The 14578-nt window shown below is 47.1% G+C and overlaps 1 protein-coding gene across 5 annotated transcripts in view; it reads right to left on the bottom strand.

The window, feature by feature from the left end:
- The window catches only part of Sgms2 (sphingomyelin synthase 2), a 75482-nt gene extending 62561 nt beyond the window's left edge, over positions 1-12921 (bottom strand). For 2 of the 5 annotated variants that reach the window (XM_075981317.1, XM_075981320.1), the window contains exon 1: positions 12691-12921. The gene's annotated coding sequence lies outside the window, so the exon portion shown is untranslated. Of the gene's footprint in view, positions 1-11198; positions 11252-12349; positions 12548-12690 lie in introns of those variants that run through there. The other 3 variants (XM_075981321.1, XM_075981318.1, XM_075981319.1) reach the window with 3 other exon arrangements.
- Positions 12922-14578: the final 1657 nt, after the last annotated feature.

The raw sequence follows: 14578 nt of genomic DNA, 5'->3' as shown, positions 1-14578 counted from the left end.
TCAAGTGTATCATTTGAAAGATAAAATTCAAGTCTGGCATGGTCGCACACGCCTTTAATCTCAGCACTCCGGAAGCAAAGGGAGACGGATCTCCGTGAGTTTGAGACCAACCTGGTCTACATAATGAGTTCCAGGACAGCTAAGACCATAGAGAAATCATGTCTTGAAAAAGACGACGACAACAACAAAAGCCAATCTTTTATTTAAAAAAAAGTAAAAGTAAATAAATCTCACACAGTTGTTCCTATATCACAGTCTGTAGTAAAGTTAATTATTTCTGTTACTAGGAAACATTGCAGAAAAACAAGGTTCACCCCCACCCCATCCCTCTACCTAAAGGAATATCCATCCACTTAGAGTAAGTACATTTACTGTCTCCATGGCAACTAGTATAACTGGGGCGCTGCAACGGGAGGATAATGAAGAGAAAAACAAGGTGATTGGGCTGGAAGGAAAAACAAACAAACAAAACACAAAAGCACCACACATCAGTGGTGAGAAAGGTAACACCCAAAAGAGAAAATAAAAACGGGAGCCTTTCCAAAAAGAAGCTTGTGACATTCTGTGGTCACCTCCTACCTAGTCTGTGAACCACAGGCCTCCTCAGACTCAAGACACTTAGAGTATTTTGGGTCACACAAACGTCTCAGAAAAGATGAGGCTAGTCGTACATAGTGATGAGGGTTTAAAATCCCAGCATTCAGGAGGAAAAGACAGGAGGATCAAGAGTTCAAAGCTAGCCGGAGCTACAGGAGGCCCTATTTCAAAAAAGCAAGCAAAAATGGTAACCCTCATTATGGTGGCTCACATATGCAACCTCAGCCCTTTGAAGGTGGAGGCCAGTCTGGGCTCTATAGCAAGACTCTGATGAAAATACCAAATAAATAAAGGAACTGTGTAGAAGGACTTGAGAGATAACTTCACTCGCGGAAAACAGAGGACTAGGAGAGGGGTGTGGGGGTCTTCTGAAATGGGCAAATGGTTTCCGTCCAATTCCCACACAAAGGCAGGACACAAATGAAACATATTGAAAATAGATGAGGAGAGAGATGTAATCCTGGACAAAAGCCTCAGCCAGGCAAGACTGAGGAGACTGGGGGCAGGTGGCCGGAGGGAGAGCATCAGAGAGATGGGCGAGGGTACAGCCTGGTCCTGCATTTGCTATATGGCAGTAGAGTGACCAGACAGTCCAGGAACTTGGAGACAGAGTATCCATAGGCCAGACAGTAAAGAGAGAGAGAGAAGGTTCCCACTGCATGTACTGGAAATGAATGCTTTTGTGTTCTAAATCCCTCTAGAAAAATTCTCTACCTCCCCACTACTCACCACATGCGTTGCTAAACCCAGTGGTGGCTGGGTTCTCACCTTACTCAACTCTGACTTACAACACAGCTGATTACCCCACTCTCTCCAACAGTCAGCTGCACCTGCAACGTGGCGCTCCCCGCCTGCCCCTTGCCTTGTGGTAACTCCGCGTGCTGTCCACCTTGACCTACTCACTTGGCTAGCGTCAGGAGTTCCCTGTTTACAAAATCTCCCCCCACGTGATTCTGACGGCCTTCATTACCGCTCGTGTGTTGACAAGTCTGGCCCTAACCTGGGTCCTAAAAGTTAGGTCTCAGGCACAGCTGAAATCAATCTCCACTAAGGGTCAACTAAAACTACCTAATTACCAAAGAGTAAAGTCAGCCATCACAGGGCTCCCGCCCACGGGGAGATCTCCGACTAGATCGTGTTTACATGCCCCACCCACACACCCACAACTCACCTGCCATTTTCCATCTCCAGTACCATCCTCCACTCCACTCCACATCACTTTCCCATAAAATGCTCCCAAGGGCCGGGCAGTGGTGGCGCTCGCCTTTAATCCCGCACTCGGGAGGCAGAGGCAGGCGGATCTCTGGGAGTTCGAGGCCAGCCTGGTCTACAGGAGCTAGTTCCAGGACAGGAACCAAAAAGCTACAGAGAAACCCTGTTTCGAAAATCAAATAAATAAATAATTTAAAAAAAATGCTCCCAAGGCTTCAGAATGGAGTTCTTACGGCTCTCTGCCATTAGCTACAGGGCTACGCCACAAATATAAGTCGGTCATACCCATTCTCGTATGCACTTCGTGTTACCTTCTTGTGGCATTTGAAATCATCATCATCCTCTTACTTCTTAGGCCCTGCTGGTCAGCCAGCTGCCTCCCCCCGACCCCACCCCGTCACTACCGTTCCTTCCATGCTACAGCTGGTCTCCTATGCCTTGCATCTCCTGTCCTGGTCCACAGGCTGGTAGGCATGGTACCCTCTGCTGAGCCTTGAAAGCCCGACCTCTTCTGACAAAGCCAGTCACACCGTTGCAGGAGAAGGCCTCTCCGTTGCTATCTACTTCCTTCAGAGAACCCGCCCAAACCTAAGTGGATTTTCTTATCAGCATCATTTGCTTATCACCCTGTCAGTCTCAGAGAACCTGGCTTCTTCACACATGCAGACTCTGCATTTGAGGAGAAATCTTAACTCGTGCTCCCCGCAGCATTCTAGAACGGAGGAAAATGGCCACGATGGGCACATCTGCTATTCCAGCACTGAGATGTGACAATCTTGAGTTTGACACCAGCCTGAGTCACCAAGTAACGGTCTAAAGAATTAAAAAGGCTTGGAATTCAGCTCAGTGGTAGAGAGCACTTGCCTAGCATGTGTGTGTGTGGGGGGGTGTACCTCTAGCATCTAGCAGGTACTCAAAAGATGCTGTATAGAGCATCAACTTTAGAAGGAACTGAGGAAGACTATATTATTCACGAAACTCCAAGTATGTATGAAATCCAAGGCAATTTCTCCTGAGAACCAAATGAGAGCAGCGGCTGAGTCCTTAGTTACCCCCACCCCCATTCTCTCTCTCTCTCTCTCTCTCTCTCTCTCTCTCTCTCTCTCTCTCTCTCTCTCTCTCCACACACACACACACACACACACACACACACACACACACACGCTCGGCTGTGCCACCTCTTACATCCTGATCCTATCACGTCCAGGTAAACTGCTGTGGCTCCTTCTAGAGGCTGAATGAGGAGTCAAATAGCAGCCTGGGGAGCTGGAGAGATGGCTCAGCAGCTAAGAGCACTTCTGGTTCTTACTGAGAACCTGGGCTCAGTTCCCGGCACCCATAGACAGCCCACAACTATCCATAATGTCAGTACCGGGGATCTGATGCCCTCTTCTGACACACCCACATATGGTGCAGACATACATGCAAGCCAAACACAGACACACATAAAATAAAACAAATCTAACAGAAAAAAAAAAAGAAGAATCAGTCTTTTGGAGTAGCTCTGCAGTAGGGTCCCGTTGCTGCCCACACAAGTTACGATGCATTTAATGGCTTAAAACATACATTTCTTTCCTAGGCATTCTGGAGATGAGATTTCTCACTGATCTACAGCCAAGGTGTAAGCTGGGCTATTTGCCTCCCGGAGGCACGGGGTGGGATAGGAAACCCATTTCTTTGCTGAGCAAAACTTCTAGAGGCTATGTATGTTCTTGAGTCCTGGCCTCATACCACTTTTTTTTTTTTTTGGTTTTTCGAGACAGGGTTTCTCTGTGGTTTTGGAGCCTGTCCTGGAACTAGCTCTTGTAGACCAGGCTGGTCTCGAACTCACAGAGATCCGCCTGCCTCTGCCTCCCGAGTGCTGGGATTAAAGGCGTGCGCCATCACCGCCCGGCCCCTCATACCACTTTTAAGGCCAAACTGTGGCCACAGGAATTGTTCTAATGATGCCAACTGTCTTGCTCTAATCTGCTTCTCCTGTTAACTTACAAGGCTCCTGCGATAACACTGTACCTACATGACCGAGGATGACTCGGGACAGCTCAGCCATGGTGACTGAGTTTGATTTCTGGAACCCACACGAAGGTGAAAGGAAAGAACTGACTCCACAACCTTGTCCTCTGAGCTCCATGCATACGCACATATTCCTGGGCCATAGACACACACTATAAACAACTATTCTTTAAAAAGAAGAGTCAATGAAATCTCCGGTACATAAGCTACTGCCCTCCGTAAGTTAAAATAGTTAAATAGTCCTTATCAATTACTAGAAAGTCTAAAACCAATAAAATCAGGGCTAGAAAGATGACTCAGTGGCTGAGAGCACTGGCTACTCCTCCAGAGTACCCAAGTTCAATTCCCAGCAGCCACACGGCAGCTCACGACCATCTGTAACTGCAGTCCCAGGAAATCCAACATTCTCTTCTGGCCTCTGTGGGCACTGCATACTCATGATACAGACACTTGGGCAGAGAAAACACCTATAGACATTAATGAAAAAAAAATTTAACCAATAAAATCTTGTCAAATAGAGGGCCAGAGACTGGTCTTTGGCTCAACTTCTGTGCTGATGGGAATGGGAGAATGACTTCATTCTACCTGGACTCACGAGGGCCAACCAAACCTTTGGCGATACCACACTGGAAATTAAGCGTCCAAGTTTTCCAAATGCATGTTGTAGCCCTGACTGTTTACAGGCAAGGCTGTAAGGAGCAGCGACAAAGCATGTTTAGACAGGTCTGATTTTTCTTTCAATTAATTCCACATCCAAGAACATGGGGGGAGGGGGACACGACAGTGAGAGTCTATATCTGACCAGTGGTTAGGCTCCATAGTCCGACGGCTACCTTTGAAACCTAATTCTGGAGCTATGGAGGCTGCTCAGTGGGAGAAGGCCTTGACTGGCATGTGTTGATGCTGAGCTGACCTCAGAATCAAAGAAAAAGAGAAGTTCATTTTAAAGCATGCTAACGGAACATCGGAAAATATCTCTGTTTCTCAAATCAGAGGGATCTTCAATGGTTGTGGGTAGCTCAGTGGTAGATGAAAAAATAAAATGAAGATAATCATAGTGCCTTGTTTTAGGAGTCAATGAATAACAGTTCTAATGACTGAGAATAAACCCTGGGACTGAGCAAGAACTATGCATTTTTGTTAAATTTTAATGTTCCTGATTGTTGCTTTATACCTGACCAATCTGTCCCACGCTCTCAGCCTCAACTAAAGTACCTTAGGGCATGTATTTTACATATATGGAAACATGTTATGTGGCATTTCCCCAGAGGTGGCCCACACACTAATTTAACCAGAACAACACCCTGGGTTGCAATTAAGCCTTCTAGAACAGGGGCAGTTAAAGAACCTGCTGAGCAAATGCAACTTACAGAAGACAGTAGCAGCCCTGCTGAACAGCTGTCAGGCCCCCCTTGAAAGCGGCAGAGCATCGGCGAGGACAGTAGGGTTTGTGATTCTTAATGGCCTTGCAGTTTCAGGGACAGTGGTGCCAATGGTACAGTACTTCCCACAAGGCTATGCTCTGAGAGGGCAGCACCAGCTGTGATAGAGTCTCCCTCCCCACATCTGCATACCCGCAGGGGAGGGCAAGCATATTGTGCCTGCTCTTCAAGAGCTGGCCCAGCACCCACAGAAGCACTTCCATTCCACGGAGGTGACCCACCCGCCATTCACTGCCCTTTAACACCAAAGGGAATGGGATAATAAGAGACGGAGTCAGACCCCACCAACTCAGACAAGCTGTATCACAAAAGAAATGAGAGATCCAATTTTTGAGGCAATAGGATAGAAACCTCCGTTTAAATTAGAAATGTAGCTTCTATGTTAAAAAAAAAAAACCCTAGCAAGCACGCATTCTTCACATGGTTTCTTCACATTGCGTCACATAATCCACACAATGACCTTCTGACATAAATACTGTTTCATTCCCATTTTACACCCAAGTGGAGGGGGTTCTTTAAAGTTACCCAGTAGCAAACAGGGTTGCACAGAAACACACTCATGTCTGCCAGGCATGGCACTTTGGGCACAACTTCCCGGCCTTAGGCACAGAGAGCAGAGAACCATCCGAGGAGGTTATAGATACCAGCCCTATGTCAGGATATGGCCCCGGAAACCCCACACATCTCTGAAGCTGCTGAAGAGATGCCAGGGCTGGGAGGAGCCCTGGAAGCCCATGTGGGGTGGCCTTCAAACCCCTGCTTCTTTCATTCCCTACTGTCTCTGCAGTTCTGGGTTCCTGAGTCTTGCTAAACTGCCCAGCTCCTCCACTTCCAGAAAGGAGACGGCAATCTCTGCTTTGCAGGATCATCTGAAGATGACAGCAACACTTCAGGGGATTGCACTCGTGTTTTAGTATCTACAATTATTTACCCTTCTCTCTGTTTTACCCCAGCATCTCCGTCTTCTGGGTGGCAAGGCTTAGAACCAACACAATTCTTTGTCCTCTCTTTTTCAAAGATTTTCCCCCCACATTTAACTAATGTGTACCTTCTTGGAAGGGCCCCGCTCTTTTTGGGGACTGGCCGCTGTGGAACAGCCGGTTAAGGATCTATGACTTAAGACCACTTTTTCTCCCTTCCACATTCTTCCACAGCCCTCAGTGAAGCTCATCCTCTCAGGCCTTCCGTCAGCATTAGATCAGACTAACAACTAACACAGTCCTCGCAACTACTAACGCCTTTAGGATGTCGAGGAGGTGTGAAGGCACACCTGGCGACAGGTGGTTCCCCAGCATGCAGCGGAGAACCCTGTGACCCCATCTGTTCTCTGCTATACCACAGCCCGGAGGGTCAAGGAAGAATACAGACCCAAGAAGAAGAGGAGATTCTGACAGGCCCGGGGTGCTAAGCACTACCCTAAGGAAGGATGCAGAGCTTGCCTTTGGGACAATAAATACCACCTCTCATTCTGTTTCCCACCTCAAGGCTATTTCTCCCTCCGGTGGACAGAAAAGCTTTCTTAAGAATTTTAAAAATTCTACTTACTGTAGAATTGTGCCTCCCAGTTGAGAGAGGCGCTCGCCATTAATCCTAAAGGCAGGAGAATCTCTGAGTCTTAGGCAAGTCTGTTTTACAGAGTGAGTTCCAGGACAGACAACACTACACAGAAAAGGCTAGGCGGTGGTGGTGCACACCTTTAATCCCAGGACTAGGGAGGCAGAGGGGGGTGGGAATCTCTGTGAGTTCGAGACCAGCCTGGTCCACAGAGCTAGTTCCAGGACAGGCTCCAAAGCCACAGAGAAACCCTGTCTTGAAAAACAAACAAACAAAAAAATTTGTTTTTAAAATTATGTGACATCACGGGGGGGCGTGGCACACTCCTTTAATCACAGCATGGGGGGGGGGGAGACAGATGGATCTCTGTGAATTCGAGGCCAACCTGGTCTAGAGAGTGAGTTCCAGGACAGGCTCTAACACATTTATGTGAAATCAATTTACATACAACATAAACAAATTATAAGGCAACATTTCAAGTTGTTATAACAAATGGTATCAAGGTTGGGCAAAGGGGAGCCCCCACATTCAGTATCCCATTTACACTTTAATCCTAGCTATTGTTCCTTTAAAGCTTCCTTTGACTCACAAACCGCGGTAGATCAACTGAACTGAATCGGATATCTAAAAGATGCTGAAAAAAAAAAAGATAAAAGATGCTGAATCCCACACTCCTTCCATCTTAATATGCTTTACAAAACCATACAGATAAATCAACTAATCAATTACTTTTTTGAGACGGGGTTTTACTATGTAGCCCTAGTTAATCTGGAACTTGCTATGAAGACAGGTCTGGCCTTGAACCCACAGCTGGTATTAAGGGTGTCTGCCACCACGACTGGCTAACATAAAGTTTATATTAACTAGAAATACAAATGAAAATAGAAGGCAACATTGAAAACTTGACTCAGTAACAAAGAAGGCTTGACATACTTGTAAAACCTGAGAATTTCTATACAAAGAAATGTACTCTACTTGCAATGAAAACAATGGGCAATGCTTGCATTTTCATTAAATCAACCTGACAATTTCATACGGGTGACGCACAAACTTTTTGAAAAAGTGACCTGTTTAATCCCAGCACTCAAGAAGCAGAGGCAGGTGGCTCTGAGTTCAAGGGCCGCCTGGTCTACATAGTAAGCTCTAGAACAGCCAAATAAATAAATAAATAAAAATGGATGCGATTTATCCTTAAGTTAATATACTAAATATAATAATATAAACATAATATCTGAAAATATTTAATGTTATCTCACTGGTGCTGATGATGTAACTGTAGAAATAAAATTTCTTTTTCAGAGCTGTCTGGCAAAATTAACCCGGTTCTTCTCTGCTGTATTTTCTCAAAAAATAAGGTTAGCTTCATGACTAATAATAAAAACATAAACAGTCCTTTAAGAAAGCTGGAATGTTCTCTTTTCATCAGATAATCCCCAGAGTAAAGAACCAGTTCCCGCTGGGCAGCTCCACCAAGCTTGATCCTCAAGCCCAAAGCTGTAAGGAACAAGTGAGATTTCAAAGAAAGGAGAGGCCCTAGAGATTGTGACCCTGGTGAAAGCATGGGCCGGGCACGCTGCACAGCCCTGGATTTGATCTCTTCAGTAAAGATTCAAAAATAAACAGAACATTTTTTTCAATGCTGAAAAACGGCCTTTCAAGAAAACAGCTAAATTAAATAGATTTCACTTTAAAAAAAAAAGCAAAGTGGTGACTGAAGAATAATCATTCTATATTGCTATTTAATTCAAAGCTGATAAAATTAAAAAAAAGTGAAAACATGGGCTCAGCAGTGATGAGTGGGGATACGCAGGATCCAGGTGTGATTGAGCCCCCACACTGGGAGGTTCACAAACATCTTTAACTTCTGGGGGATTCGAGGCCTTTGGCCGCAGAGGGCGCCAGTACTCAGTGGCACACACTTCCATACAGACCCATGCATACACATAATTAAAATTAAAAATAAAAGAAATCTTTAGAAACACTGAAAATTGGAAACAAACTTGGTTTTGGTTCAATATGGAATTAGTTCAGAAAACTAAAGATGATATGTGTTATATGAGAATCTCCTAGTGACACAAGAGTAGCTTATAATTGAGTTTGGGGGGAAAGTTAGAATACATAAAAATCAAGCCCAGGTTTGTAGAGAATAACTTTTCAGTTGGGCAACTTTTGAAAGTTAATTAACTCTATATATCACTTTCTCCCCGATAAAAAGTTAAAGAATGTCTACCTTGGGGCTGGAGAGATGGCGCAGAAGTTAACAGCACTGGCTGCTCTTCCCAACAACCCAGGTTTGCTTCCCAGCAGTGACAAGAAGGCTCACAACTTTCTGCCACTGAGTTCTAGAAGACCCATCTTCCTCTTCTGCCTCCACGAACACTGCATGTGGTACACAAGCAAGACCCCCAGACACACAAGAGTGCCCCCTCCCAAGGCTGTGGTGGGGAGTAGTTCTAGGGACCACTAGCGTCTGTCCACAGTCATCTCAACCCACACAGCACTCGAGTGCCCAAACAGGAAGGTAGAATGCTAAGTGATTGTTAAGGTGATAGGTCTATTCTGCCCATTTTTCTAACTACTTCGTAACATTAACCCTAATATAAGGGAAAGCAGGACGTGGGGATACCGACACACATGGTAATCCTTTTAAAGCTCTATCTTAAGGCTTTGCCAAAAGGAAATCAATCTTGGTTGAGCTAACTTACCTTTATATTTCTTTTCAGTGGGCCTGTTTGACATTATTTAAGTTAATTTGTCAAAAGCAAGCTATCTGCATTGTGCTCAGTCACCCAAGAATAAAGGAGCTCAACTCAAGAACCATCAGACCGCCACTAGGAAGGCAGCCAGCACTGTTCAGTCATTTCTGGTTTCCTCCCAGCTCCCAGCGCTCCTGCTTTTCAACCCCATAGCACTTGGGTTTTGTTGACTGAACTGTAAGCCACAAGAGCAGTACCAGAATCTCCATTATCTCTGTTATCTCTGCGCTGTTATGTATACACCAGTGCTAGTATAGAATAGGTGCTTAATAAATGTTCTGCATTGAAGTCGAATGACTTAGTAAATACGAGTTGGATGACAACCTGATACTAGTAGTTCAGGATTCGCTTCTACCAGAAGACGGAGGAAGGCTGCTCCTTCTTTAGTCCAGAATTATTAGGAATTGTCCACTAAAAGGAGGAGGAGGAAGAGGAGGAGGAGGAAGTAGGGCAGTGCAGTACACACCTGAAATCCCAGCACTGAGAGGACTGAGGCGGAGGACTGAGGCAGGAGGCTCTCAAGTTCAAGGTCAGGTAGCCCCACACAGGAAGAGTGACTCTTTAGTCTCTCTGCCTCTGTCTCTCTCTTTTCCCCTTTTCCCCCATCCCCTTCCACCTTTTCCCTCAAAATATCACCTGGAAGTATCACTTTAAAAGAAAAAAAAGGTCACAATCTGTATTTCACTGTCTCTTTTAACAAATGTAAGATAACCTCTGTATATTTTGTTTAAAGTCCCACAACAACAGAGAGCGTAACTCACTGAGAGTCGCACAGTTAACACAGGGCCTACCAGTCACCTAGATTCCTCTGCACCCCCCCATGGCCACAGCCCCCTCCGCACACCCCAGCGTTGTAAGATGTCAGAGCAAATGCTTCAGATCCTTCTAAATACCTCCTAGGGCTTTTACCAAGCTCTGGGAAAAAGAAACTCAGAACAGGATGAAACAGACTACTTACTGGTGTGTTCCCGAGTTTCTCGGCAGGTTCATAGGTCAACCAGCTGGATTTAAAAATGAAACTAACAACATTAAATTAAAGATTAACTTGCTTTAAAAAAAAAAACAAACCCTAGGAGCCGGGCGATGGTGGCGCACGCCTTTAATCCCAGCACTCGGGAGGCAGAGGCAGGCGGATCTCTGTGAGTTCGAGACCAGCCTGGTCTACAGAGCTAGTTCCAGGACAGGCTCCAAAGCCACAGAGAAACCCTGTCTCGAAAAACCAAAAACAACAACAACAAAAAAAAAAAAAACCCAAGGGGCTGGAGAGACAGCTCAGACTCAGCTGTTAAAAGCACTGACTGCTTTTCCAGAGGACCGGAGTTCAATTCCCAGCACCCACAAGACAAGCTGTAACTTCAGCTCCAGGGGATCTGGCATCCCTATACATGCAGGCAAAATATCAACGCAAATAAAAAACAAAAACAAAACAAAACAAAAACCTCTTCAGCTAGGAGAGCAGCATGAAATAAGATCATAAGCGGACCAATGAAATGGGCTATAAACAAAACAAACAAGTCGAATTTTGCTTGCTTCTTATTAAGAAAGAAAGAAAGAAAGAAAGAAAGAAAGAAAGAAAGAAAGAAAGAAAGAAAGAAAGAAATGCTAGATAGCGCTCTACAGATACCTTCTTCCTGCAAAGTCCAGGCGTCTCATTCTCTGTCTGTCTGGACTGGCTTTGACGGCTCTTAAACACTTATTAGTTCTCACAACAGAGGGAGGGGACAAAACCTTCTTAGGTATCCACCCTGAAACATTTGACTTCCTTTAAAAACCTCCCTTCCCACTCTAAGGGAGTAGACCCGCCTTTCACGTGCTAACCTGGGCCGGACAGGTTCCACAGAGGGAACCTGGCGTTTACCTCAGCCTCCTGGAACTTGCGATTTCTTACAGGTCAACAGTTACAGTTTAGTGGAGTCTGCTTTGGAGAAGACGTTTATGATCAGACCTTCGTGCCTCCATCCTCATTAACTAACAGCATTAATCCCTTATTTAATGGTCAACACTGTTTGAAGTAGTTCTAATCTCATTTTACGGGTTCCGGATGTTAAATGTAAACCAAGGGTTCAGGGTTAGTAGATGACGCTAGGAGTGAAATGCAAAGAACGGAACTGTTAAAAAGTCCACACGAACCCACGGACAAAAAGAGTTGAACCTCTCCAAAAGTTCAAACACATGTCAAAATTATTTTAAGGTCACCTTAGAATAGAAAAAGCAGGTCTTGAAAACAGAGGGACGGCGAATTAATAAAAGATTACAGGAAATAACATTTGAAGTATTTGCTTTTGAGATGGAACTATCACGGGACCCACAAACTGTGACAGGGTACGGTCCACTCCCACCTCTCTGTGCTGACAAACCCTGTCTTCCTTCCTTAAGGGGCGCGGGTCTGAACGCCAAAGACAGGGAGGTCCCCTTGGGCAGCCCGGGGCTGCTCTTGTGCACAGATCTTCAGCAAGTGACAGTCTCTCCTTCGCCACCCGAACTTCAACCCTGACGCCCAGAGTGGCGCTGCACAATCTACGGTTTAACCTGTGCCATTTCAATACCACCACCAAGTGCTCGAAAAGGGGTTACAAATGAATGAGCAGCTGGCTGGGAGGAGAGACAGCCACCAGCTGACCCCCAGCAGACGAAAACTGAGGAAAGATGCCCGGGGCGGGGCGGCCTGGGGGAGGCGGTGGCGGTCAGAGCCACGTCCCCGCTGGAGCCACGTCCCCCGCGCGCTCCGCAGGACGCGCAGCCCGCAGCCCATCCTCCTCCCGGCCCGGCGCTCACCGCTCGCACGCAGCCGGTGCTCGCACGCCGGGGGGGGGCACTCTCTGGGAGCCGAGGACCCGGGGGACCGGGCCCGAAAGCTGCAAACTTTGTGCGGGTCTCGCCCGCTGAGGAAGCCGCTCCGCCCCAGGCCGCAGTCCCGGCGTTGCAACGAACCGGGCTCCGGGCGACTCCGGCGGCGCCGAGGGCGGGGTCTCCGACCGGCGGTGCCCGGGGCAGCGCGCAGCTCTGTTTACCGCGGGCCCGCCCTCCCTCCCTCTCCTGCCCGCGCCCTGCGCGCTCCTGACATCATTCATTCTCGCACTCTAGCCTGCCCTCTCCGGCTCCCAGCCGTGACTCACCCCGGGCCCGAGGCTCCCGCGGACTCCCGCGGCCGTGTCTCTTCCCGGCGTCCAGCCGAGCTCGAAAAACCGGTGCGACTTCTTCGGAAGGCGGTCACAGCCGACCCTCCCCTCTGCGGCCCTAGAAGGTGCAGCGAAGGAGGGGCTTGGCAGGCAGCGCGAGGTGGCTCCCAGCCTCAGGTTGAGTGCAGAGCCCGGCAGACCTCCCTGAACGCGGGCGGGGATCAATCTGGGAAAGTTCTCTGGGTGCCGCTCCCAGTAACTTTCAGGGGTGGGGCCCGAGAAGGGATAAGCCACCTCCGCACCTCCTCGGGTTTCGGAAACTGCTTCCCGATTGCGACGTGTGCGGGCCGGGGACACCCGCGCTGACTCAAGGGGTGGTGCCCCGCCTAGGTCAAGGGGGTGGGTTTCCAAACATCGTAAGACCGCTTGATGGGGTTAGTCACCGCGCCTAGTGGCACCTCTAGGTGAGCTGGAAGGGTGCTTGCTCCTAATGAGGTTAATGATGCTAACCATCTTGCCATTTGCCCCGTTAGGTGAATTGCTTTTGGGCAAGGATGAGAAACCGGAATCAGAATGAGCAGTGGAAGGGTGACTTTCTCCGTGAATGGACTTGTGCGTTTCTGTTGCCTTGGGGGCACAAGTAACCGTGTGTGGTTTCTCTGATGACCTCAGCAGTAGGTTGTAGAAAGGATCGTCTGTCTAAAAAAATGGTCAAAGCTTGGCATTTCCTTGGAGTTGCAGTTTCCACACTTGGTGGTAGTTCTCCAAGTCAACCAACCATGGTCGTCTAACTAGGAATCAAGGCAACTGCTGAACCTTTAATGAATTTAACTGATAGAAATTATTTTTTTTATGACAGTCTCTACTTCCCTTCTGGTTTTGGTGCATATGTGTAGGATCGCACAGACTGTCCTATGGGAATGAACATATAATTAACAAAAATAAGGATAAGCATGTTTGGTGTTTAATGGTAGCAGAATTGAACACGTGAGGGAGGTCCCAAGCTGGCTGGTCTAAGATGATGTCACAATACAGAAGGTTAAATGAAATGGCCCTGCGATTAACCACAGGCTTGATACCATTGTGGTGGAAAATGCCCTTGGTTTTAGGCTCCAGAAAGGTAGGAATCCAGAAAAGGGCATCAGCAATGAAATTTCTTTTCCTTGGGTTTATTTTTCCTTTTCAGTAGGAGTTCATTTTACATTTACAAAGCCCAGGCGTTTTGCCCAGAAGGCAATAGAAATGGATTGGTTTGCTAGCATGCTGTCCGAGTAAATGGAAATTTGAACCAACAATTTTTTTTTCTCAACAGCCACAGCTGTAATGCAGAGGCTTAGTGTCTGGTACAGGCGTGACACAGAGGGTCAAGAGTCTATGTAGGTGAATTTGGGTGACCCCTGCCCCGCGCACCCTACTTTATGATTCAAATGTGCGTACATTAAGTAGATAGGGATAAGTAAAAAATTTCTACAGAACTCAGAAAAAATGACATTATAGGGTTTTTGAACTATGTACATGGACAGGGTTTTGGAAGCCCCAAAGTCCTGTGTGCACAGTTGCCGGATACGAAGGCACAGGTTGTGTGCGGAAGGCTGTTTAATGGGCAGCTTGGGACATGTGGCCCTATTGTGCTTCAGCTGGCTGTCCCACCAGGCCACTTAAAAAAATAAAACTGGGTGTGGTGAGACGCTCCCATAAGCCTAGCTCTCTGTTTGCTTTTGTGAGACAGGGTTTCTCTGTGTAGCTTTGGAGCCTGTCCTGGCACTCACTCCACAGACCAGGCTGGCCTTGAACTCACAGAGCTTCAGTTGCTCTGCCTCCCTAGTGCTGGGATTAAAAGCCTGTGTCACCACTGCCCGGTATTCCTAGCTCTTTGGATGCAGAG

This window comes from Microtus pennsylvanicus, chromosome 7 (assembly GCF_037038515.1).
Source record: "Microtus pennsylvanicus isolate mMicPen1 chromosome 7, mMicPen1.hap1, whole genome shotgun sequence".
In the NCBI taxonomy this organism is placed as follows: domain Eukaryota; kingdom Metazoa; phylum Chordata; class Mammalia; order Rodentia; family Cricetidae; genus Microtus; species Microtus pennsylvanicus.
Note: the sequence above shows the minus strand (reverse complement) of the source record. Positions and strands in the feature narration are given on the sequence as shown.